Source organism: Schistocerca nitens, chromosome 8 (genome assembly GCF_023898315.1).
Source record: "Schistocerca nitens isolate TAMUIC-IGC-003100 chromosome 8, iqSchNite1.1, whole genome shotgun sequence".
NCBI lineage: Eukaryota > Metazoa > Arthropoda > Insecta > Orthoptera > Acrididae > Schistocerca > Schistocerca nitens.
The window spans coordinates 24416934-24433708 of NC_064621.1; the positions used below are offsets into that span (position 1 = coordinate 24416934).

At 48.0% G+C, this 16775-nt stretch overlaps 33 non-coding genes across 33 annotated transcripts; all 33 read left to right on the top strand.

Annotated features, from left to right (window-relative positions):
* Positions 1-330: 330 nt before the first annotated feature.
* Positions 331-403, top strand: Trnak-cuu (transfer RNA lysine (anticodon CUU)). Its single transcript has one exon. It is a non-coding gene; the product is annotated as a tRNA-Lys (tRNA).
* Positions 404-724: 321 nt separating this feature from the next.
* Positions 725-796, top strand: Trnat-agu (transfer RNA threonine (anticodon AGU)). Its single transcript has one exon. It is a non-coding gene; the product is annotated as a tRNA-Thr (tRNA).
* Positions 797-1332: 536 nt separating this feature from the next.
* On the top strand, positions 1333-1405 carry Trnar-ucg (transfer RNA arginine (anticodon UCG)). Its single transcript has one exon. It is a non-coding gene; the product is annotated as a tRNA-Arg (tRNA).
* Positions 1406-1844: 439 nt separating this feature from the next.
* On the top strand, positions 1845-1917 carry Trnak-cuu (transfer RNA lysine (anticodon CUU)). The gene has a single exon. It is a non-coding gene; the product is annotated as a tRNA-Lys (tRNA).
* A 321-nt stretch (positions 1918-2238) lies between these two features.
* On the top strand, positions 2239-2310 carry Trnat-agu (transfer RNA threonine (anticodon AGU)). Its single transcript has one exon. It is a non-coding gene; the product is annotated as a tRNA-Thr (tRNA).
* Positions 2311-2846: 536 nt separating this feature from the next.
* Positions 2847-2919, top strand: Trnar-ucg (transfer RNA arginine (anticodon UCG)). The gene has a single exon. It is a non-coding gene; the product is annotated as a tRNA-Arg (tRNA).
* A 439-nt stretch (positions 2920-3358) lies between these two features.
* Positions 3359-3431, top strand: Trnak-cuu (transfer RNA lysine (anticodon CUU)). Its single transcript has one exon. It is a non-coding gene; the product is annotated as a tRNA-Lys (tRNA).
* Positions 3432-3752: 321 nt separating this feature from the next.
* On the top strand, positions 3753-3824 carry Trnat-agu (transfer RNA threonine (anticodon AGU)). The gene has a single exon. It is a non-coding gene; the product is annotated as a tRNA-Thr (tRNA).
* Positions 3825-4360: 536 nt separating this feature from the next.
* Trnar-ucg (transfer RNA arginine (anticodon UCG)) lies at positions 4361-4433 on the top strand. The gene has a single exon. It is a non-coding gene; the product is annotated as a tRNA-Arg (tRNA).
* Positions 4434-4872: 439 nt separating this feature from the next.
* Trnak-cuu (transfer RNA lysine (anticodon CUU)) lies at positions 4873-4945 on the top strand. The gene has a single exon. It is a non-coding gene; the product is annotated as a tRNA-Lys (tRNA).
* A 321-nt stretch (positions 4946-5266) lies between these two features.
* On the top strand, positions 5267-5338 carry Trnat-agu (transfer RNA threonine (anticodon AGU)). The gene has a single exon. It is a non-coding gene; the product is annotated as a tRNA-Thr (tRNA).
* Positions 5339-5874: 536 nt separating this feature from the next.
* On the top strand, positions 5875-5947 carry Trnar-ucg (transfer RNA arginine (anticodon UCG)). The gene has a single exon. It is a non-coding gene; the product is annotated as a tRNA-Arg (tRNA).
* Positions 5948-6386: 439 nt separating this feature from the next.
* Trnak-cuu (transfer RNA lysine (anticodon CUU)) lies at positions 6387-6459 on the top strand. Its single transcript has one exon. It is a non-coding gene; the product is annotated as a tRNA-Lys (tRNA).
* A 321-nt stretch (positions 6460-6780) lies between these two features.
* On the top strand, positions 6781-6852 carry Trnat-agu (transfer RNA threonine (anticodon AGU)). The gene has a single exon. It is a non-coding gene; the product is annotated as a tRNA-Thr (tRNA).
* Positions 6853-7388: 536 nt separating this feature from the next.
* On the top strand, positions 7389-7461 carry Trnar-ucg (transfer RNA arginine (anticodon UCG)). Its single transcript has one exon. It is a non-coding gene; the product is annotated as a tRNA-Arg (tRNA).
* Positions 7462-7900: 439 nt separating this feature from the next.
* Positions 7901-7973, top strand: Trnak-cuu (transfer RNA lysine (anticodon CUU)). The gene has a single exon. It is a non-coding gene; the product is annotated as a tRNA-Lys (tRNA).
* Positions 7974-8294: 321 nt separating this feature from the next.
* Positions 8295-8366, top strand: Trnat-agu (transfer RNA threonine (anticodon AGU)). The gene has a single exon. It is a non-coding gene; the product is annotated as a tRNA-Thr (tRNA).
* A 536-nt stretch (positions 8367-8902) lies between these two features.
* Trnar-ucg (transfer RNA arginine (anticodon UCG)) lies at positions 8903-8975 on the top strand. Its single transcript has one exon. It is a non-coding gene; the product is annotated as a tRNA-Arg (tRNA).
* Positions 8976-9414: 439 nt separating this feature from the next.
* On the top strand, positions 9415-9487 carry Trnak-cuu (transfer RNA lysine (anticodon CUU)). Its single transcript has one exon. It is a non-coding gene; the product is annotated as a tRNA-Lys (tRNA).
* A 321-nt stretch (positions 9488-9808) lies between these two features.
* On the top strand, positions 9809-9880 carry Trnat-agu (transfer RNA threonine (anticodon AGU)). The gene has a single exon. It is a non-coding gene; the product is annotated as a tRNA-Thr (tRNA).
* Positions 9881-10416: 536 nt separating this feature from the next.
* On the top strand, positions 10417-10489 carry Trnar-ucg (transfer RNA arginine (anticodon UCG)). Its single transcript has one exon. It is a non-coding gene; the product is annotated as a tRNA-Arg (tRNA).
* Positions 10490-10928: 439 nt separating this feature from the next.
* Positions 10929-11001, top strand: Trnak-cuu (transfer RNA lysine (anticodon CUU)). The gene has a single exon. It is a non-coding gene; the product is annotated as a tRNA-Lys (tRNA).
* A 321-nt stretch (positions 11002-11322) lies between these two features.
* Positions 11323-11394, top strand: Trnat-agu (transfer RNA threonine (anticodon AGU)). Its single transcript has one exon. It is a non-coding gene; the product is annotated as a tRNA-Thr (tRNA).
* A 536-nt stretch (positions 11395-11930) lies between these two features.
* On the top strand, positions 11931-12003 carry Trnar-ucg (transfer RNA arginine (anticodon UCG)). Its single transcript has one exon. It is a non-coding gene; the product is annotated as a tRNA-Arg (tRNA).
* Positions 12004-12442: 439 nt separating this feature from the next.
* Trnak-cuu (transfer RNA lysine (anticodon CUU)) lies at positions 12443-12515 on the top strand. Its single transcript has one exon. It is a non-coding gene; the product is annotated as a tRNA-Lys (tRNA).
* A 321-nt stretch (positions 12516-12836) lies between these two features.
* Positions 12837-12908, top strand: Trnat-agu (transfer RNA threonine (anticodon AGU)). The gene has a single exon. It is a non-coding gene; the product is annotated as a tRNA-Thr (tRNA).
* A 536-nt stretch (positions 12909-13444) lies between these two features.
* Trnar-ucg (transfer RNA arginine (anticodon UCG)) lies at positions 13445-13517 on the top strand. The gene has a single exon. It is a non-coding gene; the product is annotated as a tRNA-Arg (tRNA).
* Positions 13518-13956: 439 nt separating this feature from the next.
* On the top strand, positions 13957-14029 carry Trnak-cuu (transfer RNA lysine (anticodon CUU)). Its single transcript has one exon. It is a non-coding gene; the product is annotated as a tRNA-Lys (tRNA).
* A 321-nt stretch (positions 14030-14350) lies between these two features.
* On the top strand, positions 14351-14422 carry Trnat-agu (transfer RNA threonine (anticodon AGU)). Its single transcript has one exon. It is a non-coding gene; the product is annotated as a tRNA-Thr (tRNA).
* A 536-nt stretch (positions 14423-14958) lies between these two features.
* Trnar-ucg (transfer RNA arginine (anticodon UCG)) lies at positions 14959-15031 on the top strand. Its single transcript has one exon. It is a non-coding gene; the product is annotated as a tRNA-Arg (tRNA).
* Positions 15032-15470: 439 nt separating this feature from the next.
* Trnak-cuu (transfer RNA lysine (anticodon CUU)) lies at positions 15471-15543 on the top strand. The gene has a single exon. It is a non-coding gene; the product is annotated as a tRNA-Lys (tRNA).
* Positions 15544-15864: 321 nt separating this feature from the next.
* Positions 15865-15936, top strand: Trnat-agu (transfer RNA threonine (anticodon AGU)). The gene has a single exon. It is a non-coding gene; the product is annotated as a tRNA-Thr (tRNA).
* A 536-nt stretch (positions 15937-16472) lies between these two features.
* On the top strand, positions 16473-16545 carry Trnar-ucg (transfer RNA arginine (anticodon UCG)). The gene has a single exon. It is a non-coding gene; the product is annotated as a tRNA-Arg (tRNA).
* Positions 16546-16775: the final 230 nt, after the last annotated feature.

A 16775-nucleotide genomic window follows, 5' to 3' on the forward strand; every position in this document is an offset into this window, starting at 1 on the left:
ACCTGAAGCTCAAGCAAGACAAGGGTGATCTGTAGCGAAATTTTCGGCACAGAGCCGTTCAGGAGAGTTTTTGTTGGAACTACTGCGTCTGATTCAGGGCCCAAGAGCTACGCCACAGGCGTCTGCGCACAGTCGAGCATGTGTGTTGAATAATGGTGCTGATAGCCACGTATCATTTGAAGCAGATTTGATGCCTTTCGGAGACAATTTTTCATTGAATGGGATTGTAGCTCATTTGTGGCAGCAGGAGATAAGCTGTAGTCAAAAGGATCTTCCATAGATGGTCGCAGGTCCCATCAGTATTGTATGGCTCGTAAAGCATTGTGTGGAGCACGGCTAGCTAAGTCGGTAGAGCATGAGACTCTTAATCTCAGGGTCGTGGGTTCGAGCCCCACGCTGGGCGGCGCAAAATTTTGTGTCTACGCGGATGCAACCTGCGCCCCTCTCGTGAGCCTTGCGTAACGAACGTAACGGGTTACGACGATGCCTAGCTTCGTATGAATATCAGAGGAATGGTATTTGAAGCTGAAAGTAACTCTGAAATGAAATAAATGTGTTGTTTTGGAATTTTAGGTGTACATCGATATCGTGTGAGATGTGTAGGAAAGCAGCAGCTGTGCTAACTAAATGCAAATAATGGTCGCTAATGCGGTGCGTTTCCAGCTGAAGATCTCCGATTCACTAGTCCATAAGAACAAAGTACCCGAAAAGCGCGCTAGGAGGCGCCTCCTTAGCTCAGTGGCAGAGCGCTGGTCTAGTAAACCAGAGGTCGTGAGTTCGATCCTCACAGGAGGCAAATGAATTTTGTAAAAGCCCCTCCCACCGTGGCCCTTTCGAAAAAAGCGGTCAAGGATAAAACAAATTATAAATGGGTGCGGTATTTAAGAAATGCTCTCGCAAATGAATAGTGCGAATGGTGCTATTAAAGTAGGCACCAGAAACTGCTGCTTTTGGGAGTCTCCGGAGAATGCCGTCGTGAAATACTTAGTTCTTGTGATGTATTTTCTACCCCTGATAGAGACCCTCGCGGCTGTCGTCGTCGTCGGCGCCGCCGCCGCTTTGGTAATAGCGGCAACTCGCCATTGTATCTCATAGGGTGAGGTACCTTCTGCAACCGACTGAGATGGCACTAAGCGATTGAAGCTGATTTGCACGCTCTTGTTTGATGAGCGTCATAAGGGCTTGAATGTAACTTGCGATGGGACACAGCAAGAAGTAGCGTCGCATTTTTAGTACTGAAATTGGAGAATTGCGTCAAAGATGGTAAATTCATTCCGGGAAGTGCACAAATGGCGGTAATGAGGTGTGTTTGGGGAAGCGTATTGCGCCAGTGACCGTGTGGCCTAATGGATAAGGCGTCGGACTTCGGATCCGAAGATTGCAGGTTCGAATCCTGTCACGGTCGAGTTTTTCCAGTTCTGCAAAAGATGCATGCTGTTTTACTGTGTTGTTTGAGTACTACAAAACTAGTTGAAAGTTGCTGCTGTCCGCTTCCTGGCTGCAAACCGGCGTCTACCTGAAGCTCAAGCAAGACAAGGGTGATCTGTAGCGAAATTTTCGGCACAGAGCCGTTCAGGAGAGTTTTTGTTGGAACTACTGCGTCTGATTCAGGGCCCAAGAGCTACGCCACAGGCGTCTGCGCACAGTCGAGCATGTGTGTTGAATAATGGTGCTGATAGCCACGTATCATTTGAAGCAGATTTGATGCCTTTCGGAGACAATTTTTCATTGAATGGGATTGTAGCTCATTTGTGGCAGCAGGAGATAAGCTGTAGTCAAAAGGATCTTCCATAGATGGTCGCAGGTCCCATCAGTATTGTATGGCTCGTAAAGCATTGTGTGGAGCCCGGCTAGCTAAGTCGGTAGAGCATGAGACTCTTAATCTCAGGGTCGTGGGTTCGAGCCCCACGCTGGGCGGCGCAAAATTTTGTGTCTACGCGGATGCAACCTGCGCCCCTCTCGTGAGCCTTGCGTAACGAACGTAACGGGTTACGACGATGCCTAGCTTCGTATGAATATCAGAGGAATGGTATTTGAAGCTGAAAGTAACTCTGAAATGAAATAAATGTGTTGTTTTGGAATTTTAGGTGTACATCGATATCGTGTGAGATGTGTAGGAAAGCAGCAGCTGTGCTAACTAAATGCAAATAATGGTCGCTAATGCGGTGCGTTTCCAGCTGAAGATCTCCGATTCACTAGTCCATAAGAACAAAGTACCCGAAAAGCGCGCTAGGAGGCGCCTCCTTAGCTCAGTGGCAGAGCGCTGGTCTAGTAAACCAGAGGTCGTGAGTTCGATCCTCACAGGAGGCAAATGAATTTTGTAAAAGCCCCTCCCACCGTGGCCCTTTCGAAAAAAGCGGTCAAGGATAAAACAAATTATAAATGGGTGCGGTATTTAAGAAATGCTCTCGCAAATGAATAGTGCGAATGGTGCTATTAAAGTAGGCACCAGAAACTGCTGCTTTTGGGAGTCTCCGGAGAATGCCGACGTGAAATACTTAGTTCTTGTGATGTATTTTCTACCCCTGATACAGACCCTCGCGGCTGTCGTCGTCGTCGGCGCCGCCGCCGCTTTGGTAATAGCGGCAACTCGCCATTGTATCTCATAGGGTGAGGTACCTTCTGCAACCGACTGAGATGGCACTAAGCGATTGAAGCTGATTTGCACGCTCTTGTTTGATGAGCGTCATAAGGGCTTGAATGTAACTTGCGATGGGACACAGCAAGAAGTAGCGTCGCATTTTTAGTACTGAAATTGGAGAATTGCGTCAAAGATGGTAAATTCATTCCGGGAAGTGCACAAATGGCGGTAATGAGGTGTGTTTGGGGAAGCGTATTGCGCCAGTGACCGTGTGGCCTAATGGATAAGGCGTCGGACTTCGGATCCGAAGATTGCAGGTTCGAATCCTGTCACGGTCGAGTTTTTCCAGTTCTGCAAAAGATGCATGCTGTTTTACTGTGTTGTTTGAGTACTACAAAACTAGTTGAAAGTTGCTGCTGTCCGCTTCCTGGCTGCAAACCGGCGTCTACCTGAAGCTCAAGCAAGACAAGGGTGATGTGTAGCGAAATTTTCGGCACAGAGCCGTTCAGGAGAGTTTTTGTTGGAACTACTGCGTCTGATTCAGGGCCCAAGAGCTACGCCACAGGCGTCTGCGCACAGTCGAGCATGTGTGTTGAATAATGGTGCTGATAGCCACGTATCATTTGAAGCAGATTTGATGCCTTTCGGAGACAATTTTTCATTGAATGGGATTGTAGCTCATTTGTGGCAGCAGGAGATAAGCTGTAGTCAAAAGGATCTTCCATAGATGGTCGCAGGTCCCATCAGTATTGTATGGCTCGTAAAGCATTGTGTGGAGCCCGGCTAGCTAAGTCGGTAGAGCATGAGACTCTTAATCTCAGGGTCGTGGGTTCGAGCCCCACGCTGGGCGGCGCAAAATTTTGTGTCTACGCGGATGCAACCTGCGCCCCTCTCGTGAGCCTTGCGTAACGAACGTAACGGGTTACGACGATGCCTAGCTTCGTATGAATATCAGAGGAATGGTATTTGAAGCTGAAAGTAACTCTGAAATGAAATAAATGTGTTGTTTTGGAATTTTAGGTGTACATCGATATCGTGTGAGATGTGTAGGAAAGCAGCAGCTGTGCTAACTAAATGCAAATAATGGTCGCTAATGCGGTGCGTTTCCAGCTGAAGATCTCCGATTCACTAGTCCATAAGAACAAAGTACCCGAAAAGCGCGCTAGGAGGCGCCTCCTTAGCTCAGTGGCAGAGCGCTGGTCTAGTAAACCAGAGGTCGTGAGTTCGATCCTCACAGGAGGCAAATGAATTTTGTAAAAGCCCCTCCCACCGTGGCCCTTTCGAAAAAAGCGGTCAAGGATAAAACAAATTATAAATGGGTGCGGTATTTAAGAAATGCTCTCGCAAATGAATAGTGCGAATGGTGCTATTAAAGTAGGCACCAGAAACTGCTGCTTTTGGGAGTCTCCGGAGAATGCCGTCGTGAAATACTTAGTTCTTGTGATGTATTTTCTACCCCTGATAGAGACCCTCGCGGCTGTCGTCGTCGTCGGCGCCGCCGCCGCTTTGGTAATAGCGGCAACTCGCCATTGTATCTCATAGGGTGAGGTACCTTCTGCAACCGACTGAGATGGCACTAAGCGATTGAAGCTGATTTGCACGCTCTTGTTTGATGAGCGTCATAAGGGCTTGAATGTAACTTGCGATGGGACACAGCAAGAAGTAGCGTCGCATTTTTAGTACTGAAATTGGAGAATTGCGTCAAAGATGGTAAATTCATTCCGGGAAGTGCACAAATGGCGGTAATGAGGTGTGTTTGGGGAAGCGTATTGCGCCAGTGACCGTGTGGCCTAATGGATAAGGCGTCGGACTTCGGATCCGAAGATTGCAGGTTCGAATCCTGTCACGGTCGAGTTTTTCCAGTTCTGCAAAAGATGCATGCTGTTTTACTGTGTTGTTTGAGTACTACAAAACTAGTTGAAAGTTGCTGCTGTCCGCTTCCTGGCTGCAAACCGGCGTCTACCTGAAGCTCAAGCAAGACAAGGGTGATCTGTAGCGAAATTTTCGGCACAGAGCCGTTCAGGAGAGTTTTTGTTGGAACTACTGCGTCTGATTCAGGGCCCAAGAGCTACGCCACAGGCGTCTGCGCACAGTCGAGCATGTGTGTTGAATAATGGTGCTGATAGCCACGTATCATTTGAAGCAGATTTGATGCCTTTCGGAGACAATTTTTCATTGAATGGGATTGTAGCTCATTTGTGGCAGCAGGAGATAAGCTGTAGTCAAAAGGATCTTCCATAGATGGTCGCAGGTCCCATCAGTATTGTATGGCTCGTAAAGCATTGTGTGGAGCCCGGCTAGCTAAGTCGGTAGAGCATGAGACTCTTAATCTCAGGGTCGTGGGTTCGAGCCCCACGCTGGGCGGCGCAAAATTTTGTGTCTACGCGGATGCAACCTGCGCCCCTCTCGTGAGCCTTGCGTAACGAACGTAACGGGTTACGACGATGCCTAGCTTCGTATGAATATCAGAGGAATGGTATTTGAAGCTGAAAGTAACTCTGAAATGAAATAAATGTGTTGTTTTGGAATTTTAGGTGTACATCGATATCGTGTGAGATGTGTAGGAAAGCAGCAGCTGTGCTAACTAAATGCAAATAATGGTCGCTAATGCGGTGCGTTTCCAGCTGAAGATCTCCGATTCACTAGTCCATAAGAACAAAGTACCCGAAAAGCGCGCTAGGAGGCGCCTCCTTAGCTCAGTGGCAGAGCGCTGGTCTAGTAAACCAGAGGTCGTGAGTTCGATCCTCACAGGAGGCAAATGAATTTTGTAAAAGCCCCTCCCACCGTGGCCCTTTCGAAAAAAGCGGTCAAGGATAAAACAAATTATAAATGGGTGCGGTATTTAAGAAATGCTCTCGCAAATGAATAGTGCGAATGGTGCTATTAAAGTAGGCACCAGAAACTGCTGCTTTTGGGAGTCTCCGGAGAATGCCGACGTGAAATACTTAGTTCTTGTGATGTATTTTCTACCCCTGATACAGACCCTCGCGGCTGTCGTCGTCGTCGGCGCCGCCGCCGCTTTGGTAATAGCGGCAACTCGCCATTGTATCTCATAGGGTGAGGTACCTTCTGCAACCGACTGAGATGGCACTAAGCGATTGAAGCTGATTTGCACGCTCTTGTTTGATGAGCGTCATAAGGGCTTGAATGTAACTTGCGATGGGACACAGCAAGAAGTAGCGTCGCATTTTTAGTACTGAAATTGGAGAATTGCGTCAAAGATGGTAAATTCATTCCGGGAAGTGCACAAATGGCGGTAATGAGGTGTGTTTGGGGAAGCGTATTGCGCCAGTGACCGTGTGGCCTAATGGATAAGGCGTCGGACTTCGGATCCGAAGATTGCAGGTTCGAATCCTGTCACGGTCGAGTTTTTCCAGTTCTGCAAAAGATGCATGCTGTTTTACTGTGTTGTTTGAGTACTACAAAACTAGTTGAAAGTTGCTGCTGTCCGCTTCCTGGCTGCAAACCGGCGTCTACCTGAAGCTCAAGCAAGACAAGGGTGATCTGTAGCGAAATTTTCGGCACAGAGCCGTTCAGGAGAGTTTTTGTTGGAACTACTGCGTCTGATTCAGGGCCCAAGAGCTACGCCACAGGCGTCTGCGCACAGTCGAGCATGTGTGTTGAATAATGGTGCTGATAGCCACGTATCATTTGAAGCAGATTTGATGCCTTTCGGAGACAATTTTTCATTGAATGGGATTGTAGCTCATTTGTGGCAGCAGGAGATAAGCTGTAGTCAAAAGGATCTTCCATAGATGGTCGCAGGTCCCATCAGTATTGTATGGCTCGTAAAGCATTGTGTGGAGCACGGCTAGCTAAGTCGGTAGAGCATGAGACTCTTAATCTCAGGGTCGTGGGTTCGAGCCCCACGCTGGGCGGCGCAAAATTTTGTGTCTACGCGGATGCAACCTGCGCCCCTCTCGTGAGCCTTGCGTAACGAACGTAACGGGTTACGACGATGCCTAGCTTCGTATGAATATCAGAGGAATGGTATTTGAAGCTGAAAGTAACTCTGAAATGAAATAAATGTGTTGTTTTGGAATTTTAGGTGTACATCGATATCGTGTGAGATGTGTAGGAAAGCAGCAGCTGTGCTAACTAAATGCAAATAATGGTCGCTAATGCGGTGCGTTTCCAGCTGAAGATCTCCGATTCACTAGTCCATAAGAACAAAGTACCCGAAAAGCGCGCTAGGAGGCGCCTCCTTAGCTCAGTGGCAGAGCGCTGGTCTAGTAAACCAGAGGTCGTGAGTTCGATCCTCACAGGAGGCAAATGAATTTTGTAAAAGCCCCTCCCACCGTGGCCCTTTCGAAAAAAGCGGTCAAGGATAAAACAAATTATAAATGGGTGCGGTATTTAAGAAATGCTCTCGCAAATGAATAGTGCGAATGGTGCTATTAAAGTAGGCACCAGAAACTGCTGCTTTTGGGAGTCTCCGGAGAATGCCGTCGTGAAATACTTAGTTCTTGTGATGTATTTTCTACCCCTGATAGAGACCCTCGCGGCTGTCGTCGTCGTCGGCGCCGCCGCCGCTTTGGTAATAGCGGCAACTCGCCATTGTATCTCATAGGGTGAGGTACCTTCTGCAACCGACTGAGATGGCACTAAGCGATTGAAGCTGATTTGCACGCTCTTGTTTGATGAGCGTCATAAGGGCTTGAATGTAACTTGCGATGGGACACAGCAAGAAGTAGCGTCGCATTTTTAGTACTGAAATTGGAGAATTGCGTCAAAGATGGTAAATTCATTCCGGGAAGTGCACAAATGGCGGTAATGAGGTGTGTTTGGGGAAGCGTATTGCGCCAGTGACCGTGTGGCCTAATGGATAAGGCGTCGGACTTCGGATCCGAAGATTGCAGGTTCGAATCCTGTCACGGTCGAGTTTTTCCAGTTCTGCAAAAGATGCATGCTGTTTTACTGTGTTGTTTGAGTACTACAAAACTAGTTGAAAGTTGCTGCTGTCCGCTTCCTGGCTGCAAACCGGCGTCTACCTGAAGCTCAAGCAAGACAAGGGTGATCTGTAGCGAAATTTTCGGCACAGAGCCGTTCAGGAGAGTTTTTGTTGGAACTACTGCGTCTGATTCAGGGCCCAAGAGCTACGCCACAGGCGTCTGCGCACAGTCGAGCATGTGTGTTGAATAATGGTGCTGATAGCCACGTATCATTTGAAGCAGATTTGATGCCTTTCGGAGACAATTTTTCATTGAATGGGATTGTAGCTCATTTGTGGCAGCAGGAGATAAGCTGTAGTCAAAAGGATCTTCCATAGATGGTCGCAGGTCCCATCAGTATTGTATGGCTCGTAAAGCATTGTGTGGAGCCCGGCTAGCTAAGTCGGTAGAGCATGAGACTCTTAATCTCAGGGTCGTGGGTTCGAGCCCCACGCTGGGCGGCGCAAAATTTTGTGTCTACGCGGATGCAACCTGCGCCCCTCTCGTGAGCCTTGCGTAACGAACGTAACGGGTTACGACGATGCCTAGCTTCGTATGAATATCAGAGGAATGGTATTTGAAGCTGAAAGTAACTCTGAAATGAAATAAATGTGTTGTTTTGGAATTTTAGGTGTACATCGATATCGTGTGAGATGTGTAGGAAAGCAGCAGCTGTGCTAACTAAATGCAAATAATGGTCGCTAATGCGGTGCGTTTCCAGCTGAAGATCTCCGATTCACTAGTCCATAAGAACAAAGTACCCGAAAAGCGCGCTAGGAGGCGCCTCCTTAGCTCAGTGGCAGAGCGCTGGTCTAGTAAACCAGAGGTCGTGAGTTCGATCCTCACAGGAGGCAAATGAATTTTGTAAAAGCCCCTCCCACCGTGGCCCTTTCGAAAAAAGCGGTCAAGGATAAAACAAATTATAAATGGGTGCGGTATTTAAGAAATGCTCTCGCAAATGAATAGTGCGAATGGTGCTATTAAAGTAGGCACCAGAAACTGCTGCTTTTGGGAGTCTCCGGAGAATGCCGACGTGAAATACTTAGTTCTTGTGATGTATTTTCTACCCCTGATACAGACCCTCGCGGCTGTCGTCGTCGTCGGCGCCGCCGCCGCTTTGGTAATAGCGGCAACTCGCCATTGTATCTCATAGGGTGAGGTACCTTCTGCAACCGACTGAGATGGCACTAAGCGATTGAAGCTGATTTGCACGCTCTTGTTTGATGAGCGTCATAAGGGCTTGAATGTAACTTGCGATGGGACACAGCAAGAAGTAGCGTCGCATTTTTAGTACTGAAATTGGAGAATTGCGTCAAAGATGGTAAATTCATTCCGGGAAGTGCACAAATGGCGGTAATGAGGTGTGTTTGGGGAAGCGTATTGCGCCAGTGACCGTGTGGCCTAATGGATAAGGCGTCGGACTTCGGATCCGAAGATTGCAGGTTCGAATCCTGTCACGGTCGAGTTTTTCCAGTTCTGCAAAAGATGCATGCTGTTTTACTGTGTTGTTTGAGTACTACAAAACTAGTTGAAAGTTGCTGCTGTCCGCTTCCTGGCTGCAAACCGGCGTCTACCTGAAGCTCAAGCAAGACAAGGGTGATGTGTAGCGAAATTTTCGGCACAGAGCCGTTCAGGAGAGTTTTTGTTGGAACTACTGCGTCTGATTCAGGGCCCAAGAGCTACGCCACAGGCGTCTGCGCACAGTCGAGCATGTGTGTTGAATAATGGTGCTGATAGCCACGTATCATTTGAAGCAGATTTGATGCCTTTCGGAGACAATTTTTCATTGAATGGGATTGTAGCTCATTTGTGGCAGCAGGAGATAAGCTGTAGTCAAAAGGATCTTCCATAGATGGTCGCAGGTCCCATCAGTATTGTATGGCTCGTAAAGCATTGTGTGGAGCCCGGCTAGCTAAGTCGGTAGAGCATGAGACTCTTAATCTCAGGGTCGTGGGTTCGAGCCCCACGCTGGGCGGCGCAAAATTTTGTGTCTACGCGGATGCAACCTGCGCCCCTCTCGTGAGCCTTGCGTAACGAACGTAACGGGTTACGACGATGCCTAGCTTCGTATGAATATCAGAGGAATGGTATTTGAAGCTGAAAGTAACTCTGAAATGAAATAAATGTGTTGTTTTGGAATTTTAGGTGTACATCGATATCGTGTGAGATGTGTAGGAAAGCAGCAGCTGTGCTAACTAAATGCAAATAATGGTCGCTAATGCGGTGCGTTTCCAGCTGAAGATCTCCGATTCACTAGTCCATAAGAACAAAGTACCCGAAAAGCGCGCTAGGAGGCGCCTCCTTAGCTCAGTGGCAGAGCGCTGGTCTAGTAAACCAGAGGTCGTGAGTTCGATCCTCACAGGAGGCAAATGAATTTTGTAAAAGCCCCTCCCACCGTGGCCCTTTCGAAAAAAGCGGTCAAGGATAAAACAAATTATAAATGGGTGCGGTATTTAAGAAATGCTCTCGCAAATGAATAGTGCGAATGGTGCTATTAAAGTAGGCACCAGAAACTGCTGCTTTTGGGAGTCTCCGGAGAATGCCGTCGTGAAATACTTAGTTCTTGTGATGTATTTTCTACCCCTGATAGAGACCCTCGCGGCTGTCGTCGTCGTCGGCGCCGCCGCCGCTTTGGTAATAGCGGCAACTCGCCATTGTATCTCATAGGGTGAGGTACCTTCTGCAACCGACTGAGATGGCACTAAGCGATTGAAGCTGATTTGCACGCTCTTGTTTGATGAGCGTCATAAGGGCTTGAATGTAACTTGCGATGGGACACAGCAAGAAGTAGCGTCGCATTTTTAGTACTGAAATTGGAGAATTGCGTCAAAGATGGTAAATTCATTCCGGGAAGTGCACAAATGGCGGTAATGAGGTGTGTTTGGGGAAGCGTATTGCGCCAGTGACCGTGTGGCCTAATGGATAAGGCGTCGGACTTCGGATCCGAAGATTGCAGGTTCGAATCCTGTCACGGTCGAGTTTTTCCAGTTCTGCAAAAGATGCATGCTGTTTTACTGTGTTGTTTGAGTACTACAAAACTAGTTGAAAGTTGCTGCTGTCCGCTTCCTGGCTGCAAACCGGCGTCTACCTGAAGCTCAAGCAAGACAAGGGTGATCTGTAGCGAAATTTTCGGCACAGAGCCGTTCAGGAGAGTTTTTGTTGGAACTACTGCGTCTGATTCAGGGCCCAAGAGCTACGCCACAGGCGTCTGCGCACAGTCGAGCATGTGTGTTGAATAATGGTGCTGATAGCCACGTATCATTTGAAGCAGATTTGATGCCTTTCGGAGACAATTTTTCATTGAATGGGATTGTAGCTCATTTGTGGCAGCAGGAGATAAGCTGTAGTCAAAAGGATCTTCCATAGATGGTCGCAGGTCCCATCAGTATTGTATGGCTCGTAAAGCATTGTGTGGAGCCCGGCTAGCTAAGTCGGTAGAGCATGAGACTCTTAATCTCAGGGTCGTGGGTTCGAGCCCCACGCTGGGCGGCGCAAAATTTTGTGTCTACGCGGATGCAACCTGCGCCCCTCTCGTGAGCCTTGCGTAACGAACGTAACGGGTTACGACGATGCCTAGCTTCGTATGAATATCAGAGGAATGGTATTTGAAGCTGAAAGTAACTCTGAAATGAAATAAATGTGTTGTTTTGGAATTTTAGGTGTACATCGATATCGTGTGAGATGTGTAGGAAAGCAGCAGCTGTGCTAACTAAATGCAAATAATGGTCGCTAATGCGGTGCGTTTCCAGCTGAAGATCTCCGATTCACTAGTCCATAAGAACAAAGTACCCGAAAAGCGCGCTAGGAGGCGCCTCCTTAGCTCAGTGGCAGAGCGCTGGTCTAGTAAACCAGAGGTCGTGAGTTCGATCCTCACAGGAGGCAAATGAATTTTGTAAAAGCCCCTCCCACCGTGGCCCTTTCGAAAAAAGCGGTCAAGGATAAAACAAATTATAAATGGGTGCGGTATTTAAGAAATGCTCTCGCAAATGAATAGTGCGAATGGTGCTATTAAAGTAGGCACCAGAAACTGCTGCTTTTGGGAGTCTCCGGAGAATGCCGACGTGAAATACTTAGTTCTTGTGATGTATTTTCTACCCCTGATACAGACCCTCGCGGCTGTCGTCGTCGTCGGCGCCGCCGCCGCTTTGGTAATAGCGGCAACTCGCCATTGTATCTCATAGGGTGAGGTACCTTCTGCAACCGACTGAGATGGCACTAAGCGATTGAAGCTGATTTGCACGCTCTTGTTTGATGAGCGTCATAAGGGCTTGAATGTAACTTGCGATGGGACACAGCAAGAAGTAGCGTCGCATTTTTAGTACTGAAATTGGAGAATTGCGTCAAAGATGGTAAATTCATTCCGGGAAGTGCACAAATGGCGGTAATGAGGTGTGTTTGGGGAAGCGTATTGCGCCAGTGACCGTGTGGCCTAATGGATAAGGCGTCGGACTTCGGATCCGAAGATTGCAGGTTCGAATCCTGTCACGGTCGAGTTTTTCCAGTTCTGCAAAAGATGCATGCTGTTTTACTGTGTTGTTTGAGTACTACAAAACTAGTTGAAAGTTGCTGCTGTCCGCTTCCTGGCTGCAAACCGGCGTCTACCTGAAGCTCAAGCAAGACAAGGGTGATCTGTAGCGAAATTTTCGGCACAGAGCCGTTCAGGAGAGTTTTTGTTGGAACTACTGCGTCTGATTCAGGGCCCAAGAGCTACGCCACAGGCGTCTGCGCACAGTCGAGCATGTGTGTTGAATAATGGTGCTGATAGCCACGTATCATTTGAAGCAGATTTGATGCCTTTCGGAGACAATTTTTCATTGAATGGGATTGTAGCTCATTTGTGGCAGCAGGAGATAAGCTGTAGTCAAAAGGATCTTCCATAGATGGTCGCAGGTCCCATCAGTATTGTATGGCTCGTAAAGCATTGTGTGGAGCACGGCTAGCTAAGTCGGTAGAGCATGAGACTCTTAATCTCAGGGTCGTGGGTTCGAGCCCCACGCTGGGCGGCGCAAAATTTTGTGTCTACGCGGATGCAACCTGCGCCCCTCTCGTGAGCCTTGCGTAACGAACGTAACGGGTTACGACGATGCCTAGCTTCGTATGAATATCAGAGGAATGGTATTTGAAGCTGAAAGTAACTCTGAAATGAAATAAATGTGTTGTTTTGGAATTTTAGGTGTACATCGATATCGTGTGAGATGTGTAGGAAAGCAGCAGCTGTGCTAACTAAATGCAAATAATGGTCGCTAATGCGGTGCGTTTCCAGCTGAAGATCTCCGATTCACTAGTCCATAAGAACAAAGTACCCGAAAAGCGCGCTAGGAGGCGCCTCCTTAGCTCAGTGGCAGAGCGCTGGTCTAGTAAACCAGAGGTCGTGAGTTCGATCCTCACAGGAGGCAAATGAATTTTGTAAAAGCCCCTCCCACCGTGGCCCTTTCGAAAAAAGCGGTCAAGGATAAAACAAATTATAAATGGGTGCGGTATTTAAGAAATGCTCTCGCAAATGAATAGTGCGAATGGTGCTATTAAAGTAGGCACCAGAAACTGCTGCTTTTGGGAGTCTCCGGAGAATGCCGTCGTGAAATACTTAGTTCTTGTGATGTATTTTCTACCCCTGATAGAGACCCTCGCGGCTGTCGTCGTCGTCGGCGCCGCCGCCGCTTTGGTAATAGCGGCAACTCGCCATTGTATCTCATAGGGTGAGGTACCTTCTGCAACCGACTGAGATGGCACTAAGCGATTGAAGCTGATTTGCACGCTCTTGTTTGATGAGCGTCATAAGGGCTTGAATGTAACTTGCGATGGGACACAGCAAGAAGTAGCGTCGCATTTTTAGTACTGAAATTGGAGAATTGCGTCAAAGATGGTAAATTCATTCCGGGAAGTGCACAAATGGCGGTAATGAGGTGTGTTTGGGGAAGCGTATTGCGCCAGTGACCGTGTGGCCTAATGGATAAGGCGTCGGACTTCGGATCCGAAGATTGCAGGTTCGAATCCTGTCACGGTCGAGTTTTTCCAGTTCTGCAAAAGATGCATGCTGTTTTACTGTGTTGTTTGAGTACTACAAAACTAGTTGAAAGTTGCTGCTGTCCGCTTCCTGGCTGCAAACCGGCGTCTACCTGAAGCTCAAGCAAGACAAGGGTGATCTGTAGCGAAATTTTCGGCACAGAGCCGTTCAGGAGAGTTTTTGTTGGAACTACTGCGTCTGATTCAGGGCCCAAGAGCTACGCCACAGGCGTCTGCGCACAGTCGAGCATGTGTGTTGAATAATGGTGCTGATAGCCACGTATCATTTGAAGCAGATTTGATGCCTTTCGGAGACAATTTTTCATTGAATGGGATTGTAGCTCATTTGTGGCAGCAGGAGATAAGCTGTAGTCAAAAGGATCTTCCATAGATGGTCGCAGGTCCCATCAGTATTGTATGGCTCGTAAAGCATTGTGTGGAGCCCGGCTAGCTAAGTCGGTAGAGCATGAGACTCTTAATCTCAGGGTCGTGGGTTCGAGCCCCACGCTGGGCGGCGCAAAATTTTGTGTCTACGCGGATGCAACCTGCGCCCCTCTCGTGAGCCTTGCGTAACGAACGTAACGGGTTACGACGATGCCTAGCTTCGTATGAATATCAGAGGAATGGTATTTGAAGCTGAAAGTAACTCTGAAATGAAATAAATGTGTTGTTTTGGAATTTTAGGTGTACATCGATATCGTGTGAGATGTGTAGGAAAGCAGCAGCTGTGCTAACTAAATGCAAATAATGGTCGCTAATGCGGTGCGTTTCCAGCTGAAGATCTCCGATTCACTAGTCCATAAGAACAAAGTACCCGAAAAGCGCGCTAGGAGGCGCCTCCTTAGCTCAGTGGCAGAGCGCTGGTCTAGTAAACCAGAGGTCGTGAGTTCGATCCTCACAGGAGGCAAATGAATTTTGTAAAAGCCCCTCCCACCGTGGCCCTTTCGAAAAAAGCGGTCAAGGATAAAACAAATTATAAATGGGTGCGGTATTTAAGAAATGCTCTCGCAAATGAATAGTGCGAATGGTGCTATTAAAGTAGGCACCAGAAACTGCTGCTTTTGGGAGTCTCCGGAGAATGCCGACGTGAAATACTTAGTTCTTGTGATGTATTTTCTACCCCTGATACAGACCCTCGCGGCTGTCGTCGTCGTCGGCGCCGCCGCCGCTTTGGTAATAGCGGCAACTCGCCATTGTATCTCATAGGGTGAGGTACCTTCTGCAACCGACTGAGATGGCACTAAGCGATTGAAGCTGATTTGCACGCTCTTGTTTGATGAGCGTCATAAGGGCTTGAATGTAACTTGCGATGGGACACAGCAAGAAGTAGCGTCGCATTTTTAGTACTGAAATTGGAGAATTGCGTCAAAGATGGTAAATTCATTCCGGGAAGTGCACAAATGGCGGTAATGAGGTGTGTTTGGGGAAGCGTATTGCGCCAGTGACCGTGTGGCCTAATGGATAAGGCGTCGGACTTCGGATCCGAAGATTGCAGGTTCGAATCCTGTCACGGTCGAGTTTTTCCAGTTCTGCAAAAGATGCATGCTGTTTTACTGTGTTGTTTGAGTACTACAAAACTAGTTGAAAGTTGCTGCTGTCCGCTTCCTGGCTGCAAACCGGCGTCTACCTGAAGCTCAAGCAAGACAAGGGTGATCTGTAGCGAAATTTTCGGCACAGAGCCGTTCAGGAGAGTTTCTGTTGGAACTACTGCGTCTGATTCAGGGCCCAAGAGCTACGCCACAGGCGTCTGCGCACAGTCGAGCATGTGTGTTGAATAATGGTGCTGATAGCCACGTATCATTTGAAGCAGATTTGATGCCTTTCGGAGACAATTTTTCATTGAATGGGATTGTAGCTCATTTGTGGCAGCAGGAGATAAGCTGTAGTCAAAAGGATCTTCCATAGATGGTCGCAGGTCCCATCAGTATTGTATGGCTCGTAAAGCATTGTGTGGAGCACGGCTAGCTAAGTCGGTAGAGCATGAGACTCTTAATCTCAGGGTCGTGGGTTCGAGCCCCACGCTGGGCGGCGCAAAATTTTGTGTCTACGCGGATGCAACCTGCGCCCCTCTCGTGAGCCTTGCGTAACGAACGTAACGGGTTACGACGATGCCTAGCTTCGTATGAATATCAGAGGAATGGTATTTGAAGCTGAAAGTAACTCTGAAATGAAATAAATGTGTTGTTTTGGAATTTTAGGTGTACATCGATATCGTGTGAGATGTGTAGGAAAGCAGCAGCTGTGCTAACTAAATGCAAATAATGGTCGCTAATGCGGTGCGTTTCCAGCTGAAGATCTCCGATTCACTAGTCCATAAGAACAAAGTACCCGAAAAGCGCGCTAGGAGGCGCCTCCTTAGCTCAGTGGCAGAGCGCTGGTCTAGTAAACCAGAGGTCGTGAGTTCGATCCTCACAGGAGGCAAATGAATTTTGTAAAAGCCCCTCCCACCGTGGCCCTTTCGAAAAAAGCGGTCAAGGATAAAACAAATTATAAATGGGTGCGGTATTTAAGAAATGCTCTCGCAAATGAATAGTGCGAATGGTGCTATTAAAGTAGGCACCAGAAACTGCTGCTTTTGGGAGTCTCCGGAGAATGCCGACGTGAAATACTTAGTTCTTGTGATGTATTTTCTACCCCTGATACAGACCCTCGCGGCTGTCGTCGTCGTCGGCGCCGCCGCCGCTTTGGTAATAGCGGCAACTCGCCATTGTATCTCATAGGGTGAGGTACCTTCTGCAACCGACTGAGATGGCACTAAGCGATTGAAGCTGATTTGCACGCTCTTGTTTGATGAGCGTCATAAGGGCTTGAATGTAACTTGCGATGGGACACAGCAAGAAGTAGCGTCGCATTTTTAGTACTGAAATTGGAGAATTGCGTCAAAGATGGTAAATTCATTCCGGGAAGTGCACAAATGGCGGTAATGAGGTGTGTTTGGGGAAGCGTATTGCGCCAGTGACCGTGTGGCCTAATGGATAAGGCGTCGGACTTCGGATCCGAAGATTGCAGGTTCGAATCCTGTCACGGTCGAGTTTTTCCAGTTCTGCAAAAGATGCATGCTGTTTTACTGTGTTGTTTGAGTACTACAAAACTAGTTGAAAGTTGCTGCTGTCCGCTTCCTGGCTGCAAACCGGCGTCTACCTGAAGCTCAAGCAAGACAAGGGTGATCTGTAGCGAAATTTTCGGCACAGAGCCGTTCAGGAGAGTTTTTGTTGGAACTACTGCGTCTGATTCAGGGCCCAAGAGCTACGCCACAGGCG